The sequence below is a fragment of the Lissotriton helveticus genome, chromosome 5_2 (genome assembly GCF_964261635.1).
Source record: "Lissotriton helveticus chromosome 5_2, aLisHel1.1, whole genome shotgun sequence".
NCBI lineage: Eukaryota > Metazoa > Chordata > Amphibia > Caudata > Salamandridae > Lissotriton > Lissotriton helveticus.
In genome coordinates, this window is record NC_136066.1 from 3,937,243 (window position 1) to 3,954,894 (window position 17,652).

The 17,652-nt window shown below is 53.6% G+C and overlaps 1 protein-coding gene across 3 annotated transcripts in view; it reads right to left on the bottom strand.

Annotated features, from left to right (window-relative positions):
- SPTAN1 (spectrin alpha, non-erythrocytic 1) overlaps positions 1–16,059 on the bottom strand; it is a 342,467-nt gene extending 326,408 nt beyond the window's left edge. For all 3 annotated transcript variants that reach the window (XM_078646605.1, XM_078646604.1, XM_078646602.1), the window contains exon 1: positions 15,962–16,059. The gene's annotated coding sequence lies outside the window, so the exon portion shown is untranslated. The remainder of the gene's footprint in view (positions 1–15,961) is intronic.
- Positions 16,060–17,652: the final 1,593 nt, after the last annotated feature.

The window sequence follows — 17,652 nt, forward strand, 5'->3', positions numbered from 1 at the left end:
GCAGAAACACTTCTCATACAGAGCCAGACGTGTGTCAGCAGAAACACTTCTCTTACAGAGCTAGGCTAGTGTCAGAAGAAACACTTCTCATACAGAGCTAGGCTGGAGTCAGCAGAAACACTTCTCATACAGAGCTAGACTAGTGTCAGCAGAAACACTTCTCATACAGAGCTAGACTAGTGTCAGCAGAAACACTTCTCATACAGAGCTAGACTAGTGTCAGCAGAAACACTTCTCATACAGAGCTAGACTAGTGTCAGCAGAAACACTTCTCATACAGAGCTAGACTAGTGTCAGCAGAAACACTTCTCATACAGAGCTAGACTAGTGTCAGCAGAAACACTTCTCATACAGAGCTAAACTAGTGTCAGCAGAAACACTTCTCATACAGAGCTAGACTAGTGTCAGCAGAAACACTTCTCATACAGAGCTAGACTAGTGTCAGCAGAAACACTTCTCATACCGAGCTAGACTAGTGTCAGCAGAAACACTTCTCATATAGAGCTAGGCTGGGGTCAGCAGAAACACTTCTCATATAGAGCTAGGCTGGTGTCGGAAGAAACATTTCTCATACAGAGCTAGACTAGTGTCAGCAGAAACACTTCTCATACAGAGCTAGACTAGTGACAGCAGAAACACTTCTCATACAGAGCTAGACTAGTGTCAGAAGAAACACTTCTACAGAGCTAGACTAGTGTCAGAAGAAACACTTCTCATACAGAGCTAGACTAGTGTCAGAAGAAACACTTCTACAGAGCTAGACTAGTGTCAGCAGAAACACTTCTCATACAGAGCTAGACTAGTGACAGCAGAAACACTTCTCATACAGAGCTAGACTAGTGTCAGAAGAAACACTTCTACAGAGCTAGACTAGTGTCAGAAGAAACACTTCTCATACAGAGCTAGACTAGTGACAGCAGAAACACTTCTCATACAGAGCTAGACTAGTGTCAGAAGAAACACTTCTACAGAGCTAGACTAGTGTCAGAAGAAACACTTCTCATACAGAGCTAGACTAGTGTCAGAAGAAACACTTCTACAGAGCTAGACTAGTGTCAGCAGAAACAATTCTTCTACAGAGCTAGGCTAGTGTCAGCAGAAACACTTCTCATACAGAGCTAGACTAGTATCAGCAGAAACTCTTCCTGTGACCCTATAGCTGAGGGGTGCTTGAGTGTAAGAGGGGTTCTTCCTACCAAATATCACAAGCGTAATGCCTTCCTGTGACCCTACAGGTGAGGGGAGCTGGTGCACGAGGGAAAGAGGGGTTTTTCCTACCAGAGGCCACAAGTAATGCCTTCCTGTGACCCTACAGCTGATGGGTGCAGTAAGGGAAAGAGGGGTCTTTGCTAGCAGATGTCACAAGTAACGCCTTACTGTGAAATTGTGACCCTACGGATGAGGGGTGCAGGTGCATGAGGAAAAGATGGGTCCTTGGTAGCAGATGTCACAAGCAATGCCTACCTGTGACCCTACAGCTGAGGGGTGCTTCTTCAATGCCCAGAGCTGTACAGGTGTTAAGGCATACCCAGGACCAGGCCTGTCACTTCCTGATCAGCTGCCTACAATGTCACCTTGGAGGTGGCAGGAGTGGCCTGGACACTCCCGCTGGGCAGGGCGTGATCTCAAACGGGAAACCTCATGGCACATTCCTGGCGACAAGGCCAGAGCTGGTGCGACAAGTCACCTGCAGATCCTGTTACCACCAGCTAATGAAGCGCTCACTGAAATAGGGAGCCAACAGGTAGGACCTTTTAACAAAATCTAGAGTTTTTCACTTGGAAATGTGCTCGTCTGGAGTGTACAAATTATAAGATTTCATGTGTTGGCAGGATTATTTGATCTGTTGACCGCCCCAGCAGAGGGCAAGGACGGAACAGCTATGGAGTCAGAACTACCTTCTTGCCTTCTGGGAGGACGATTGAAGCTGGCAGCACTGATGGGAGCGGACTGAGATGTCATGGTTTTCTAGGTTATATGTTAATATAAAATAATATGATGAACGTATTCACCCATTACGATGAAGTTTACACAGTTTTGTACATTGCCTTCCGGTGACCCTACAGGTGAGGGATGCGTGAGGGAAAGAGGGGTCCTTGCTACCAGTTGTCACAGGTAATGCCTTTATCTGATCCTACAGCGGAGGGGTGGGGGTGCAGGAGAAAGAGGGGTTCCTTCTAGCAGATGCTGGCAGACTGTGTAGGTACTTGGTCCGTGAGTACACTGAACTTCCTCCAGGTCTGACCCAAGCTGGCCACGTGTGCATGGTGAACCATCATCAGGCCTGACCAAAGCAGGCCACCTGTGCATGGTAAACCATAACCAGGCCTGACCAAAGCAGGCCACCTGTGCATGGTAAACCGTCACCACATCTGACCCAAGCAGGCCACCTCTGCATGGTGAACCATCATCAGGCCTGACCCAAGCAGGCCACCTGTGCACGGTGAACCATCATCAGGCCTGACCCAAGCAGGCCACCTGTGCATGGTGAACCACCATCATGTTTAACCCAAGACCGCCATCATAGGGATGGAACTTTAAGACCTACTGATGGACTCTATGCACTCCAATCCATCACCCAAAGCCCAGCATACATCCCTTTATTACTCACAGTAGATCTCTGCCAACACCAAGTCAAACCGCAGACAGGTGTTCCCCGCCAGGGCCACCAAGTACCCGGCATAGTAAAGCTTTGCCAACTCATGCCTAAGTAGGCCACATGTGCTTTGTGCATGGCCTGCACTTGGAGACTCAGCCTGGTGCATGATCTGCCTCCACTGGGCAAGTGAACAAAGACCCCTCAACACCCAGCATCCCACATCATATTCTGCACTACCCCAACACACGAGCCATCAAACCTGAGCACCAGACAACTCTTCATCCCGCAAGTATCCTTTACCCAATACCTTCCACCAAAGAACAAAAGAATGCAGCAAATTCCACATCACGAAACACCACCATGCCACCTAAAACCAACCCAAAGGGCCTGAACCAGGAGATAAACCTGGAGGACTGCAGCGCTTCCATGCCATCACACCCAACATTGTGCAGGTGAGCCAACTATGGACAGTGAAGGGGGCCTGAACAGAGAGACACGTGTTCATCATCAATCCGAAGGATGGGAGTGCCACAGAGCCAAATGGCGTGAAGGGTCGTACCAACAAAAGGAGTGTAGGCATTGTACCAACAAGAGAGGGCAGGATTGTGAAGCCATTCAGCCAAGCCTACTAGTGTTCTATGTAGGGATAAAAAGAGCCCACACTGCCACTTTCATGGAAGTGATCTTTCATAAGGAACCAACAAGGTTCGAAACAGTTATGGTCATGTAATTTAAAACCATTTTTGTTGTTCTATTTTGTTTTGGTTTAGTTCATTAGATTTTGATGTTATGTCATTTATGTTTGTTCCTGGTGTTTCAGATTTAGGTTTATACATCTGTTTTCATAGTTTATTTTTGGGATGGCCTACCTGTGGACATTAGTTTGAATATTGATGTTGCTGGTTTTAGTGAACATGAACGTGTAAGCCGCTCTAGGATTTGAAATATAGTTATTGCACGATAATTTGTTTAATTTATGAACCTTATATTAGCTCAGATGGTCCTCCGTGGTTTACGAATGCCTCCAGGGGTGGGTTACCTCATCCCTGGAATGATGTTGGCAGAGGTTGGAGGCTACTTGTGTGATAGCGCAATGAATATACAACGCTACATCCATTTGTGAGAAATGCATGGTTTGAAACTGCTACGTCATGTAAATAGTCTTGTTCTTATTTTTGGGTTTAGTTAATTAGGTTTGCACATTATGCCATTTCTGTTTCCTGATGTTTAGAGATTTTTGTTTAGACATATGCTTTTGGTTTACTTTTGGAATTGCTTTTTTGTGGACAGTATTTTGAATATTAATGTTGTTTGTTCTAATGAATAGCCAATGAAGGATGCTGAATTTAAATATGGCATGATAATTTGGTGGTTTAAAAAAAAGGCTTGACAGAAGGCAGGAAATGGTGTCAGATGGCAATCTGTTGGTCAAATTTATAAAGCTAGGATCTCGTGGCAAGGCTTGGATCTTTTTATGGCTCCACATGAAGTAATGGGATGAATTCACTCGCTGCTTCAAGGCTATGCGCGTCTCCCATTGGATCAGGTGTTTGGCATTCTTCTGTTTGTGATTTTAATTTAGGATGTTTGATGAGTGTCAGTTCAATGTTGCAACTTATGGATGCAACAGGAAGTTTAGAGTTTCTCTGTCCACTGAACTTTTTAATAGTATTTTATGACTAAAGTATATGTGATAAGTTTACTTTAGTACGCTTTATACCTACACAACTATGATGCAAATTGGTTTTCAGTTGAAATACTTGATGGTCTCATGAGAAACAATGACGAATGCAACACTGAAAGGATAATAACTTTCTCCAATCTTATTTTGATAGATGAAAGGATCATACTTTAAGATCTGGTAAGATTGGGCAACTTGTACAGTCTCTAAGTGGGTTCTGTCTCAGTGGTAATTTACAAGCTAAGCATTGTGTTAAACATTCTGTTTTCTACCTTTAATTTACAGATCACAGGACTTAGAGAAACGACTGTGTACCTTCAAATTGTTTTTAAAAAAAGGAACTGTGCACAAGTGATAAAGGGGAGCGGTCACCAAGCTGAGTGATTGTCAAGACGTAGGCTGTCCTCATGGAGTCATAGCTAAGAACAGTGATCACCAATAGGAGTGATCACCAAATAGTGATCAAAGGGAGTGATTACCAAATTGTTTGTCCGTCAAGCTGCAAGTTGTGATCATTGAGTCAAAGCTAAAGAGTTGAGAGAGAAGCATCATTTAGCCATGGCAGAGGAGAGCGATTGCCACATTGTGACAGAGGGGAGCGAATGGCAAGAAATAGGGCAGGATCACTGCGTGGTGGCCAAGGAGAGTAATCAAGTGATTGCCAAGTGATGATCACCTAATCAAGATATAATCAAGTCGCAGGGAGGGATAATTGAGTTGTGGCAGAGGAGAGTAATCAGAAAGTTGAGGTCAAGTGGAGCAACCACCAAGAGGAGTGACTGCCAACTTGTGATTGAGGGGAGTGATCACTGAGTGGCGGCCAAGTTTTGACTGAGAGGAGTTACTGCCAGGTCACAGGGAGTGATCAGTTGTGACCACTAGAGTCACTGCCAAGAGATACGAATGCCAAGTTGTGGTTGTCAGGAGTGATCATCAAATCGAAGGTTGGGATGACTGATTCAGGGTCAAGGAGAGTGATGAAGTCATTACAGAGGGAAGTGGTCCCAATTTGCGACAAAGGAGAGTGATTGTCAAGTCATAAGGAGTAATGATGGAATTGTGACAGAGGAGAGTGATCGCCAAGAGATGCGACTGCCGGGAATGATCATAAAGTTACACGTTGTGATCACTGAGTAGCAGTGAAATACTTTCAGATGGCTCCCCACAGAATCCAGAAAGACAGTCACCCATGCACTAATCACCACTAGACTGACTACGGTGACGCAGTGTACCCCGGCTTCACCCAGAAACATCTCCGGAAACTACAGACAGAGCGTTCAAAACGCTGCAGCCAGATCGGTCCTTGCCATCCCCCGGCCGCCGTAGCCACATGACATTTCTGACAACGCCACTGGCTCCCTATAAACACGAGAACAACCTTCCAGCTCCTCACACATGCCTACAAGGCTCTCCACGATGCAGGACCAGAATATCTGAACCACCACCTCGCTTCTCACACACTCGCCAGACAACTCTGCCTTGGCCTCCATCCCATAAAATATGAACCGAAGGAAGATCCTTGTCGCACCTCGCCGCGAAGACCTGGACCACCCTGCCCCTCTTCATTCAGCATTGTAGACCCAGTTCAGGAAGGACCTCAAGACCTGGCTCTTCGGCTGAACCTCGACACTCAGACGGATCTGCAGCCCCCCCTTCAGCGCCTTGAGACCCTCACGGGTGAGGAGCTGCGCTTTACAAACCCATGATAGACTGGGAGTGATTACCAAGTTGCAGGGAAAGAGCATCGAGTTGTGGCCGAGAATGCAATCATTAAGAGGAGTGACTGAGGGGTCATAGGGAGTGATCAGTGAGTGATGGCTGAGAGGGATCAGTGAGTGATGGCTGAGAGGGATCAGTGAGTGATGGCTGGGGAGAGGGATCAGTGAGTGATGGCTGGGGAGAGGGATCAGTGAGTGATGGCTGGGGAGAGGGATCAGTGAGTGATGGCTGGGGAGAAGGATCAGTGAGTGATGGCTGGGGAGAGGGATCAGTGAGTGATGGCTGGGGAGAGGGATCAGTGAGTGAGGGGAGAGGGATCAGTGAGTGATGGCTGAGAGGGATCAGTGAGTGATGGCTGGGGAGAGGGATCAGTGAGTGATGGCTGGGGAGAGGGATCAGTGAGTGATGGCTGGGGAGAGGGATCAGTGAGTGATGGCTGGGGAGAGGGATCAGTGAGTGATGGCTGGGGAGAGGGATCAGTGAGTGATGGCTGGGGAGAGGGATCAGTGAGTGATGGCTGGGGAGAGGGATCAGTGAGTGATGGCTGGGGAGAGGGATCAGTGAGTGATGGCTGGGGAGAGGGATCAGTGAGTGATGGCTGAGAGGGATCAGTGAGGGATCAGTGAGTGATGGCTGGGGAGAGGGATCAGTGAGTGATGGCTGGGGAGAGGGATCAGTGAGTGATGGCTGGGGAGAGGGATCAGTGAGTGATGGCTGAGAGGGATCAGTGAGTGATGGCTGAGAGGGATCAGTGAGTGATGGCTGAGAGGGATCAGTGAGTGATGGCTGAGAGGGATCAGTGAGTGATGGCTGAGAGGGATCAGTGAGTGATGGCTGAGAGGGATCAGTGAGTGATGGCTGGGGAGAGGGATCAGTGAGGGATCAGTGAGTGATGGCTGGGGAGAGGGATCAGTGAGTGATGGCTGAGAGGGATCAGTGAGTGATGGCTGAGAGGGATCAGTGAGGGATCAGTGAGTGATGGCTGGGGAGAGGGATCAGTGAGTGATGGCTGGGGAGAGGGATCAGTGAGTGATGGCTGGGGAGAGGGATCAGTGAGTGATGGCTGGGGAGAGGGATCAGTGAGTGATGGCTGGGGAGAGGGATCAGTGAGTGATGGGGAGAGGGATCAGTGAGTGATGGCTGGGGAGAGGGATCAGTGAGTGATGGCTGGGGAGAGGGATCAGTGAGTGATGGCTGGGGAGAGGGATCAGTGAGTGATGGCTGGGGAGAGGGATCAGTGAGTGATGGCTAGGGAGAGGGATCAGTGAGTGATGGCTGAGAGGGATCAGTGAGTGATGGCTGAGAGGGATCAGTGAGTGATGGCTGAGAGGGATCAGTGAGGGATCAGTGAGTGATGGCTGAGAGGGATCAGTGAGGGATCAGTGAGTGATGGCTGGGGAGAGGGATCAGTGAGTGATGGCTGAGAGGGATCAGTGAGTGATGGCTGAGAGGGATCAGTGAGTGATGGCTGAGAGGGATCAGTGAGTGATGGCTGAGAGGGATCAGTGAGGGATCAGTGAGTGATGGCTGGGGAGAGGGATCAGTGAGTGATGGCTGAGAGGGATCAGTGAGTGATGGCTGGGGAGAGGGATCAGTGAGTGATGGCTGAGAGGGATCAGTGAGTGATGGCTGAGAGGGATCAGTGAGTGATGGCTGAGAGGGATCAGTGAGTGATGGCTGAGAGGGATCAGTGAGTGATGGCTGAGAGGGATCAGTGAGTGATGGCTGAGAGGGATCAGTGAGTGATGGCTGGGGAGAGGGATCAGTGAGTGATGGCTGGGGAGAGGGATCAGTGAGTGATGGCTGGGGAGAGGGATCAGTGAGTGATGGCTGAGAGGGATCAGTGAGGGATCAGTGAGTGATGGCTGGGGAGAGGGATCAGTGAGTGATGGCTGAGAGGGATCAGTGAGTGATGGCTGAGAGGGATCAGTGAGTGATGGCTGAGAGGGATCAGTGAGTGATGGCTGAGAGGGATCCCCTACAGCCGCAGTCAAGAGAGGGTGCAGGGATCAGTGAGTGATGGCTGGGGAGAGGGATTAGTGAGTGATGGCTGGGGAGAGGGATCAGTGAGTGATGGCTGGGGAGAGGGATCAGTGAGTGATGGCTGGGGAGAGGGATCAGTGAGTGATGGCTGGGGAGAGGGATCAGTGAGTGATGGCTGGGAGGGATCAGTGAGTGATGGCTGGGGAGAGGGATCAGTGAGTGATGGCTGGGGAGAGGGATCAGTGAGTGATGGCTGGGAGGGATCAGTGAGTGATGGCTGGGGAGAGGGATCAGTGAGTGATGGCTGGGGAGAGGGATCAGTGAGTGATGGCTGGGGAGAGGGATCAGTGAGTGATGGCTGGGGAGAGGGATCAGTGAGTGATGGCTGGGGAGAGGGATCAGTGAGTGATGGCTGGGGAGAGGGATCAGTGAGTGATGGCTGGGGAGAGGGATCCGTGAGTGATGGCTGGGGAGAGGGATCAGTGAGTGATGGCTGGGGAGAGGGATCAGTGAGTGATGGCTGAGAGGGATCAGTGAGGGATCAGTGAGTGATGGCTGGGGAGAGGGATCAGTGAGTGATGGCTGGGAGGGATCAGTGAGTGATGGCTGGGGAGAGGGATCAGTGAGTGATGGCTGGGGAGAGGGATCAGTGAGTGATGGCTGGGGAGAGGGATCAGTGAGTGATGGCTGAGAGGGATCAGTGAGGGATCAGTGAGTGATGGCTGGGGAGAGGGATCAGTGAGTGATGGCTGGGGAGAGGGATCAGTGAGTGATGGCTGGGGAGAGGGATCAGTGAGTGATGGCTGGGGAGAGGGATCAGTGAGTGATGGCTGGGGAGAGGGATCAGTGAGTGATGGCTGGGAGGGATCAGTGAGGGATGGCTGGGAGGGATCAGTGAGTGATGGCTGAGAGGGATCAGTGAGTGATGGCTGAGAGGGATCAGTGAGTGATGGCTGAGAGGGATCAGTGAGTGATGGCTGAGAGGGATCAGTGAGTGATGGCTGGGGAGAGGGATCAGTGAGTGATGGCTGGGAGAGGGATCAGTGAGTGATGGCTGGGAGGGATCAGTGAGTGATGGCTGGGGAGAGGGATCAGTGAGTGATGGCTGGGGAGAGGGATCAGTGAGTGATGGCTGGGGAGAGGGATCAGTGAGTGATGGCTGGGGAGAGGGATCAGTGAGTGATGGCTGGGGAGAGGGATCAGTGAGTGATGGCTGGGGAGAGGGATCAGTGAGTGATGGCTGGGGAGAGGGATCAGTGAGTGATGGCTGGGAGGGATCAGTGAGTGATGGCTGAGAGGGATCAGTGAGTGATGGCTGAGAGGGATCAGTGAGGGATCAGTGAGTGATGGCTGGGGAGAGGGATCAGTGAGTGATGGCTGGGGAGAGGGATCAGTGAGTGATGGCTGGGGAGAGGGATCAGTGAGTGATGGCTGGGGAGAGGGATCAGTGAGTGATGGCTGGGGAGAGGGATCAGTGAGTGATGGCTGGGGAGAGGGATCAGTGAGTGATGGCTGGGGAGAGGGATCAGTGAGTGATGGCTGGGGAGAGGGATCAGTGAGTGATGGCTAGGGAGAGGGATCAGTGAGTGATGGCTGAGAGGGATCAGTGAGTGATGGCTGAGAGGGATCAGTGAGTGATGGCTGAGAGGGATCAGTGAGGGATCAGTGAGTGATGGCTGAGAGGGATCAGTGAGGGATCAGTGAGTGATGGCTGGGGAGAGGGATCAGTGAGTGATGGCTGAGAGGGATCAGTGAGTGATGGCTGAGAGGGATCAGTGAGTGATGGCTGAGAGGGATCAGTGAGTGATGGCTGAGAGGGATCAGTGAGGGATCAGTGAGTGATGGCTGGGGAGAGGGATCAGTGAGTGATGGCTGAGAGGGATCAGTGAGTGATGGCTGGGGAGAGGGATCAGTGAGTGATGGCTGAGAGGGATCAGTGAGTGATGGCTGAGAGGGATCAGTGAGTGATGGCTGAGAGGGATCAGTGAGTGATGGCTGAGAGGGATCAGTGAGTGATGGCTGAGAGGGATCAGTGAGTGATGGCTGGGGAGAGGGATCAGTGAGTGATGGCTGGGGAGAGGGATCAGTGAGTGATGGCTGAGAGGGATCAGTGAGGGATCAGTGAGTGATGGCTGGGGAGAGGGATCAGTGAGTGATGGCTGAGAGGGATCAGTGAGTGATGGCTGAGAGGGATCAGTGAGTGATGGCTGAGAGGGATCAGTGAGTGATGGCTGAGAGGGATCCCCTACAGCCGCAGTCAAGAGAGGGTGCAGGGATCAGTGAGTGATGGCTGGGGAGAGGGATTAGTGAGTGATGGCTGGGGAGAGGGATCAGTGAGTGATGGCTGGGGAGAGGGATCAGTGAGTGATGGCTGGGGAGAGGGATCAGTGAGTGATGGCTGGGGAGAGGGATCAGTGAGTGATGGCTGGGAGGGATCAGTGAGTGATGGCTGGGGAGAGGGATCAGTGAGTGATGGCTGGGGAGAGGGATCAGTGAGTGATGGCTGGGAGGGATCAGTGAGTGATGGCTGGGGAGAGGGATCAGTGAGTGATGGCTGGGGAGAGGGATCAGTGAGTGATGGCTGGGGAGAGGGATCAGTGAGTGATGGCTGGGGAGAGGGATCAGTGAGTGATGGCTGGGGAGAGGGATCAGTGAGTGATGGCTGGGGAGAGGGATCAGTGAGTGATGGCTGGGGAGAGGGATCCGTGAGTGATGGCTGGGGAGAGGGATCAGTGAGTGATGGCTGGGGAGAGGGATCAGTGAGTGATGGCTGAGAGGGATCAGTGAGGGATCAGTGAGTGATGGCTGGGGAGAGGGATCAGTGAGTGATGGCTGGGAGGGATCAGTGAGTGATGGCTGGGGAGAGGGATCAGTGAGTGATGGCTGGGGAGAGGGATCAGTGAGTGATGGCTGGGGAGAGGGATCAGTGAGTGATGGCTGAGAGGGATCAGTGAGGGATCAGTGAGTGATGGCTGGGGAGAGGGATCAGTGAGTGATGGCTGGGGAGAGGGATCAGTGAGTGATGGCTGGGGAGAGGGATCAGTGAGTGATGGCTGGGGAGAGGGATCAGTGAGTGATGGCTGGGGAGAGGGATCAGTGAGTGATGGCTGGGAGGGATCAGTGAGGGATGGCTGGGAGGGATCAGTGAGTGATGGCTGAGAGGGATCAGTGAGTGATGGCTGAGAGGGATCAGTGAGTGATGGCTGAGAGGGATCAGTGAGTGATGGCTGAGAGGGATCAGTGAGTGATGGCTGGGGAGAGGGATCAGTGAGTGATGGCTGGGAGAGGGATCAGTGAGTGATGGCTGGGAGGGATCAGTGAGTGATGGCTGGGGAGAGGGATCAGTGAGTGATGGCTGGGGAGAGGGATCAGTGAGTGATGGCTGGGGAGAGGGATCAGTGAGTGATGGCTGGGGAGAGGGATCAGTGAGTGATGGCTGGGGAGAGGGATCAGTGAGTGATGGCTGGGGAGAGGGATCAGTGAGTGATGGCTGGGGAGAGGGATCAGTGAGTGATGGCTGGGAGGGATCAGTGAGTGATGGCTGAGAGGGATCAGTGAGTGATGGCTGAGAGGGATCAGTGAGGGATCAGTGAGTGATGGCTGGGGAGAGGGATCAGTGAGTGATGGCTGGGGAGAGGGATCAGTGAGTGATGGCTGGGAGGGATCAGTGAGTGATGGCTGGGGAGAGGGATCAGTGAGTGATGGCTGGGGAGAGGGATCAGTGAGTGATGGCTGGGAGGGATCAGTGAGTGATGGCTGGGGAGAGGGATCAGTGAGTGATGGCTGGGGAGAGGGATCAGTGAGTGATGGCTGGGAGGGATTAGTGAGTGATGGCTGGGGAGAGGGATCAGTGAGTGATGGCTGGGAGGGATCAGTGAGTGATGGCTGGGGAGAGGGATCAGTGAGTGATGGCTGGGGAGAGGGATCAGTGAGTGATGGCTGGGGAGAGGGATCAGTGAGTGATGGCTGAGAGGGATCAGTGAGGGATCAGTGAGTGATGGCTGGGGAGAGGGATCAGTGAGTGATGGCTGGGGAGAGGGATCAGTGAGTGATGGCTGGGGAGAGGGATCAGTGAGTGATGGCTGGGGAGAGGGATCAGTGAGTGATGGCTGGGGAGAGGGATCAGTGAGTGATGGCTGGGAGGGATCAGTGAGGGATGGCTGGGAGGGATCAGTGAGTGATGGCTGAGAGGGATCAGTGAGTGATGGCTGAGAGGGATCAGTGAGTGATGGCTGAGAGGGATCAGTGAGTGATGGCTGAGAGGGATCAGTGAGTGATGGCTGGGGAGAGGGATCAGTGAGTGATGGCTGGGAGAGGGATCAGTGAGTGATGGCTGGGAGGGATCAGTGAGTGATGGCTGGGGAGAGGGATCAGTGAGTGATGGCTGGGGAGAGGGATCAGTGAGTGATGGCTGGGGAGAGGGATCAGTGAGTGATGGCTGGGGAGAGGGATCAGTGAGTGATGGCTGGGGAGAGGGATCAGTGAGTGATGGCTGGGGAGAGGGATCAGTGAGTGATGGCTGGGGAGAGGGATCAGTGAGTGATGGCTGGGGAGAGGGATCAGTGAGTGATGGCTGGGAGGGATCAGTGAGTGATGGCTGAGAGGGATCAGTGAGTGATGGCTGAGAGGGATCAGTGAGGGATCAGTGAGTGATGGCTGGGGAGAGGGATCAGTGAGTGATGGCTGGGGAGAGGGATCAGTGAGTGATGGCTGGGGAGAGGGATCAGTGAGTGATGGCTGGGGAGAGGGATCAGTGAGTGATGGCTGGGGAGAGGGATCAGTGAGTGATGGCTGGGGAGAGGGATCAGTGAGTGATGGCTGGGGAGAGGGATCAGTGAGTGATGGCTGGGAGGGATCAGTGAGTGATGGCTGGGGAGAGGGATCAGTGAGTGATGGCTGGGGAGAGGGATCAGTGAGTGATGGCTGGGGAGAGGGATCAGTGAGTGATGGCTGGGGAGAGGGATCAGTGAGTGATGGCTGGGAGGGATCAGTGAGGGATGGCTGGGAGGGATCAGTGAGTGATGGCTGAGAGGGATCAGTGAGTGATGGCTGAGAGGGATCAGTGAGTGATGGCTGAGAGGGATCAGTGAGTGATGGCTGAGAGGGATCAGTGAGTGATGGCTGGGGAGAGGGATCAGTGAGTGATGGCTGGGAGAGGGATCAGTGAGTGATGGCTGGGAGGGATCAGTGAGTGATGGCTGGGGAGAGGGATCAGTGAGTGATGGCTGGGGAGAGGGATCAGTGAGTGATGGCTGGGGAGAGGGATCAGTGAGTGATGGCTGGGGAGAGGGATCAGTGAGTGATGGCTGGGGAGAGGGATCAGTGAGTGATGGCTGGGGAGAGGGATCAGTGAGTGATGGCTGGGGAGAGGGATCAGTGAGTGATGGCTGGGAGGGATCAGTGAGTGATGGCTGAGAGGGATCAGTGAGTGATGGCTGAGAGGGATCAGTGAGGGATCAGTGAGTGATGGCTGGGGAGAGGGATCAGTGAGTGATGGCTGGGGAGAGGGATCAGTGAGTGATGGCTGGGAGGGATCAGTGAGTGATGGCTGGGGAGAGGGATCAGTGAGTGATGGCTGGGGAGAGGGATCAGTGAGTGATGGCTGGGAGGGATCAGTGAGTGATGGCTGGGGAGAGGGATCAGTGAGTGATGGCTGGGGAGAGGGATCAGTGAGTGATGGCTGGGAGGGATTAGTGAGTGATGGCTGGGGAGAGGGATCAGTGAGTGATGGCTGGGAGGGATCAGTGAGTGATGGCTGGGGAGAGGGATCAGTGAGTGATGGCTGGGGAGAGGGATCAGTGAGTGATGGCTGGGGAGAGGGATCAGTGAGTGATGGCTGAGAGGGATCAGTGAGGGATCAGTGAGTGATGGCTGGGGAGAGGGATCAGTGAGTGATGGCTGGGGAGAGGGATCAGTGAGTGATGGCTGGGGAGAGGGATCAGTGAGTGATGGCTGGGGAGAGGGATCAGTGAGTGATGGCTGGGGAGAGGGATCAGTGAGTGATGGCTGGGAGGGATCAGTGAGGGATGGCTGGGAGGGATCAGTGAGTGATGGCTGAGAGGGATCAGTGAGTGATGGCTGAGAGGGATCAGTGAGTGATGGCTGAGAGGGATCAGTGAGTGATGGCTGAGAGGGATCAGTGAGTGATGGCTGGGGAGAGGGATCAGTGAGTGATGGCTGGGAGAGGGATCAGTGAGTGATGGCTGGGAGGGATCAGTGAGTGATGGCTGGGGAGAGGGATCAGTGAGTGATGGCTGGGGAGAGGGATCAGTGAGTGATGGCTGGGAGGGATCAGTGAGTGATGGCTGAGAGGGATCAGTGAGTGATGGCTGAGAGGGATCAGTGAGGGATCAGTGAGTGATGGCTGGGGAGAGGGATCAGTGAGTGATGGCTGGGGAGAGGGATCAGTGAGTGATGGCTGGGGAGAGGGATCAGTGAGTGATGGCTGGGGAGAGGGATCAGTGAGTGATGGCTGGGGAGAGGGATCAGTGAGTGATGGCTGGGGAGAGGGATCAGTGAGTGATGGCTGGGAGGGATCAGTGAGTGATGGCTGGGGAGAGGGATCAGTGAGTGATGGCTGGGGAGAGGGATCAGTGAGTGATGGCTGAGAGGGATCAGTGAGTGATGGCTGAGAGGGATCAGTGAGTGATGGCTGAGAGGGATCAGTGAGGGATCAGTGAGTGATGGCTGGGGAGAGGGATCAGTGAGTGATGGCTGAGAGGGATCAGTGAGTGATGGCTGAGAGGGATCAGTGAGGGATCAGTGAGTGATGGCTGGGGAGAGGGATCAGTGAGTGAAGGCTGGGGAGAGGGATCAGTGAGTGATGGCTGAGAGGGATCAGTGAGTGATGGCTGAGAGGGATCAGTGAGTGATGGCTGAGAGGGATCAGTGAGGGATCAGTGAGTGATGGCTGGGGAGAGGGATCAGTGAGTGATGGCTGGGGAGAGGGATCAGTGAGTGAAGGCTGGGGAGAGGGATCAGTGAGTGATGGCTGGGGAGAGGGATCAGTGAGTGAAGGCTGGGGAGAGGGATCAGTGAGTGATGGCTGAGAGGGATCAGTGAGTGATGGCTGAGAGGGATCAGTGAGGGCTCAGTGAGTGATGGCTGGGGAGAGGGATCAGTGAGGGATCAGTGAGTGATGGCTGGGGAGAGGGATCAGTGAGTGATGGCTGGGGAGAGGGATCAGTGAGTGATGGCTGGGGAGAGGGATCAGTGAGTGATGGCTGGGGAGAGGGATCAGTGAGGGATGGCTGGGAGGGATCAGTGAGTGATGGCTGAGAGGGATCAGTGAGTGATGGCTGGGGAGAGGGATCAGTGAGTTATGGCTGGGGAGAGGGATCAGTGAGTGATGGCTGGGGAGAGGGATCAGTGAGTGATGGCTGGGGAGAGGGATCAGTGAGTGATGGCTGGGGAGAGGGATCAGTGAGTGATGGCTGGGGAGAGGGATCAGTGAGGGATGGCTGGGAGGGATCCCCTAAAGCTGCAGGGATCGCAGTGATCCCGGCTCCCGAGCTGACACACTGTGACCCTCTGCAGATCATGTTCATCAATGCTACTCAATATTTGATAAACAAAGTCCGCCTCCTCGGGGGTGCCCCCCCTCCCCCCCCCCAGAGCACGAGTGTCAACACCTCATGCTCCCATTCACCAGCAGCGAGGGGGGGCTCTGGCGAGGGGGGGCTCTGGCTCGTGCCCCCCCCCCATGTGAACTGTACCGGTGGGGGGGGGCAGGGCCCCTGCATGAAGGAGACACGGGGGGGGGGCTCCTGGGCAGACAGGCGCGCGCACCCCTCCCCACAGGAGTTCTGCACAGGCTGACGGGGGGGGGGGCAACGACCCCCCCCCCCCCCGACCCCAACGGAACGTCTCCCTCCGGGGCGAGCTCTGCGCCCCCCCCCCCCCGTGAGGGGGGGTGGTGAACGCGCTGCGCCCCCCCTCACAGAGAACCACACCCCCCCGCGCGCGCCGCCGCCGCTCACCTCCTGCTCGTGGGGTCTCAGCCTCTCCAGTGCGCGCGCGCCGCCGCTCCCCTCCTTAAATACCTCCGCCGCGCGCTGACGTCACCTCTGCAGAGACCAGCTGAGCGCGAGGCGAGCGCGCGCGCCGCACCCACCCACCAAGCGCCTCCTGCACGCGAGCACAGCTGAGAAACCGCGAAGGGGCGGGGCGGGAACGGGCTCGCGCGCACCACCAAACTGCACCCGGGCGGAGCCACAGGCTGGCAGGAGTGGAGCGCGCGCGCCGCCCGAGCCCCACCCAGCCGCAGCCCGAACGGAAACTCCCGAACAGCTCCGGAAACAGCCGACCTCCTCCTCCCTGTCCCTGAAAGAGCAGCCAAGGGCGTGGCTGGAAATGGCGGACAGTGGTTACAAAATGGCGGACGGAGGGGACGAGGTGGTGGTGGCGCCCCCCTCCCTGGGGCTCGTCTTCCCGGCCATGCCACCGGTCCCACGAAGTCCTCACCCCCCCCCTCCCTGGGGCTCGTGTTTTATTATTTTTTAATTATTAAAAATATCTACATATATTTTTTAATTTTTTTTTTTATTTAAAATTAAAAAAAAAAATAAACAAGACTCCTGTCCCCACATCTCAACCCGCAGAGCAGCAACGGACAGGGACATTAAGTGCTAGCAATGGGCTGGGCGTTTCCAGGATTTGGCCATCTGCCAGCAGAGGAATGACATCTCAAAACCAATGGACTGTGAGAAATAAATGCAGCAAACCAAAAATACCCATGTGAAATTAGAATGACTAAACCAGAATCCCTCAAGAAGTTCCAAGAGAACAAAACATGCCTGCTCTCTTGAGATTTTTTTTCTGGCTACAATCAAATTGGTTTTATGAAGCCTGAACTAAAAGGATTGGATACAAATGGCGTTATCCTTTAAATTGTAGGGCGGCTATCTCACTAAACGTCATCGCTGACACACAATTCCAGAGCTTTTGTGTGACCATCAAGTGCATTTGTACGCTTGGTGTGCTTCCTCGGACCACATTTCAATGATTGCAATGATATATAAGTGAATAGCCCAGGGCTGGAAATAGTGGCTATTTTCATGTAGAGTAAGCCGGCTGACCTGTGCGCATCCCCATCAACCTCCCAGATAGGCAGACAGCACCTTTGCATGCAACAAGCAGGAACTGGCTTGCAGAACTGCCACCTAATAACCATGCACCCCAACGCCAACGTTACAGCATCTCTGGCAATTATCTCTCCCAGCTTCACACAGCAACCCACTGCCAGCCTTCATCCTGAATGCTGAACCCCGCCTGTCATTATGCTGAAAGTTCTGGATGGTGAAATTGTAAAACTATTTCCAGACCATGAAGAATCATTTAACTGAGCTTATAGTGTCTGAAAGACGATCAAGATGACCGATCGGTGATGCGCTCCGTCTGAGCTCTCCCGGCCAGCTTTGGCTTATATCCCCAGATTCCTACCATCCTCCTGGGACTTTCGTACTCACCTGAGGTCTTGTTTGTCTGCGGTCTTCGTTACTCTAATCTCCCGCGTGTGGACTCGAGATTCGTGGAAAAAACGTGATCGATGCTTTCTCCCGTGGAGACCGAGCAAGCATGGCCGATGCCCGGTGGAGCCACCCAGACAGCTATAGGAGAGATTTCCTCCACTTTTTCTCGCCACGGCCGTCACCTACCCAGCACGGCATTG